This window comes from Oreochromis aureus, linkage group 23 (assembly GCF_013358895.1).
Source record: "Oreochromis aureus strain Israel breed Guangdong linkage group 23, ZZ_aureus, whole genome shotgun sequence".
Taxonomy (NCBI): Eukaryota; Metazoa; Chordata; class Actinopteri; order Cichliformes; family Cichlidae; genus Oreochromis; species Oreochromis aureus.
In genome coordinates, this window is record NC_052963.1 from 18,123,643 (window position 1) to 18,126,624 (window position 2,982).

Genomic DNA, 2,982 nt, shown 5'->3' on the forward strand with positions numbered 1-2,982 from the left:
GAGGCGAGCCGTTTACTTTTATGTCTTTATCCTATCTCTTTTGCGTTAACCAAGAGTTGGCGGTCGAGTTTTGCTTACAGAGCGGCAGACTGCATGTTTGAACTAATGGGGGGACAAAAAGCTTCTTTTCTGCTCTACTGATGATTAATGTCTTAATATTTTTAGATATGGTGTGGTTTTGGTTTTTGATATTCACCCACGACAAACCACGACGACGATGCATTTAGACCATTTCTAAGATGCTTGTGCCATATTGAAGTGTGTGTGTTGCTGTTTCAGAGGTTATCACTTCATTTTGCAATAAAAATCGGCCGGAGGGAAGCGGGACTGTCGTCGAATTACAGATCTTTAGTTTTTCCCGAGCTGTTTGAAATCAGAAGCACATACATTTGTAGTGAAAGTTAAAAAAAAACAAAAAGGTGTAGAAGAAATATTATAAATGTGAAGATGTATTATGCCCTCAGACGCAGGAATTATTGAATATGAAAAGAAGCCAGCTGTTGTGTTTTGAAATGGTTTTAAGCATCCCATTAGGGCCCCGATACTTTTGTTTTTAAAAAAAGACTGTGAGTTTAGGCACCATTCGTCCTCCGTACGGTTTTCGATGCGCTTGGCTGTTGGGTGTTTGCGAGGGCTCAGTGCTTGTACTTCTGTCAGGATCTTTTTATTTTCTACTCCCAAAAAAGAAAAAGGGAAAAAAAAGAAAAACAACAACAACAAGTGGGTCTGTATGTGAGTCTTGCATGCCATTGTTATTATCTGTACTGGTGTCCCTGAAACCTACGTGGCAAGATCACCCATTTCTAAAAAGGCAAGCAGCCCTGCAGCTCTGACCAGGTACCGCCAGCCTCATCCAAAGAGACTGTACAACTTTACTTCGAGCCCACGTCCGAGGAGCCGCTCGCTGACCTGTGGGGGAGGAGGGACAGAGGGAGGGGAGGAGGGACAGAGGGAGGGGAGGCACTCGGCTTCCTCCTCCCCCCTGACAGTAGCCGTCATCAGTGGTGAAAAATCGTTTTTTTGTGTGTGCATAAGCTGCTAGTGAATCCTGCGGACAGACTGCAGGTGGGAGATGAATGAGAACTTTGACTCTTGATGCATAACACTCATAAACTGACACTAAAAAATAAATAGATATATATCTGAGTGAGGCCCTCTGGTCTGCAGGATTCACAGCTTCCTGGAGTCACAGACGTCCCATCGGGATGTCGAGTTTAACAGTCCATAATGCCATTGTGTTGCACAGTTAAAGTTGAATTGCAGAAGTATCATATTTGTAAAATCATGAGAACAAAGACAATAAAATTATTGAGATTTATCGGTGCAGTCTCATCTTGCTTCATTGATGTTTTTTTTGCTGTGCAGAAACGCATGTGAGAGAATCACGTCTAGTTTTAAAGTACACTGGGGGTAAAGACTAAAAATTAAGCAGTCTACTGGGAATTCCCATGTCTCAGTCTGTGGAGACCAGTTTATAATAAAACTGAATTAAATAAAGCACCAAATCACAACAATAGGTGGCTCAAGGCGCTTTACGTTGTAAGTTAAAGACCCTACAATAATACAAAGAAACCCCAACAATCAGAGGACCGCCAAGAGTAAGCGGTTTGGTGACAGTGAGAAGAAAAAAAACTCCCTTTTAATAGGAAGAAACCTAGAGCAGAGCCAGGCTCAGGGAGGGGCGCCCATCTGCTAGGACTGATTTGGGGTGAGGTGAGGAAGACGGGACAGAAGGGAAACACTAGAAGAGAGGCAGAGATATTAATAACTAATGATTAAATGAACAAAGGTGTATAAACACAGAGTGAGTGAAGAAGAAACTGCATCATGGCAAGTCCCCAGCAGCTAACGCCTACTGCAGCATAACTAAAGGAGGATTCAGAGTCACCTGATCCAACCCTAACTATATGCTTAATCAAAAAAGTTTTAAGCCTGTCTGTCTCCCGAATACAAACTGGGAGCTGGTTCCAACCTCCCATTCTACTTTTAAATATCCTAGGAACCACAAGTAAGCTTGCAGTCTGGGAAGTCCGCGAAGTGCTCTGTTGGGGTGATATGGTACTGTAAGGTAATTAAGATCAGATGGGGCCTGACTATTCAAGACTTTATATGTGAGAAGGATTTTAAACTTGATTCTGGATTTAGCAGGGGGCCAATGAAGAGAAGCCCATATGCTCTCTCTCTAGTGTTTTTCAGTACTAGCTGCAGCATTGGTGGCCTTGTAGCAGGTTTAACTGGTCCTGGTGTTCAGAAAGAGAAGACAGGTCTCCTTAATATTAAGATATTGACAATTTGACTATTTGCCTTATTTTTATACACTGAGGTGAGAACTTTTATAGCAACTTTATATTTGTGAAACTAAGTAAAGCTGAGGCAGCTTCTTGAGTTATTGAGTGCTTCATTTTTCAAAGCTTAAATAAGTCAACCAAAATAATAAATGAATATACTTAATAAAAATGTCTTCCTTTTTCAAGGAAATGTAGATTTAGCCTCACTGAAGAAGATGGACATAACCTTTTGTGCAGCCCTGTGTTGTGATACAGACAAATGACAGGAGGCCTGGCTGTACAAGAGTATAAAGGCAATTTTGTGTTCAGCAACCGTTTTTAGAAAGGGTTGATACAATATTTAGAGGCTTTAAAAGTCATTACAGAAGCATTTCTTTATTTTGTAGCAAAAATGGAGACGTACTGTTTTCTTGTGATTAATGCATGCAGTAAAAACGGCACAATATTTTAGCAGATTTAAGATCTACAAAATTCTGAGAAACCACAGCGTGAAAGTGAATCATTTGGAGCACGGAGCCCAATGTTTACACCGAAAATAAGTGGAGTAGAAAGAGAGAGCAGCACCACAAAGACACACGTAAACTGTGCGTAAAATAAACCTGTGCTGCAGTACTTGCCACAACCTGCTCTGGAAGTTGTTCGACCAGTTCTTTACAAAGTGGAATTTGTTTCCTCCTGGATTTTTTTTTTTAAA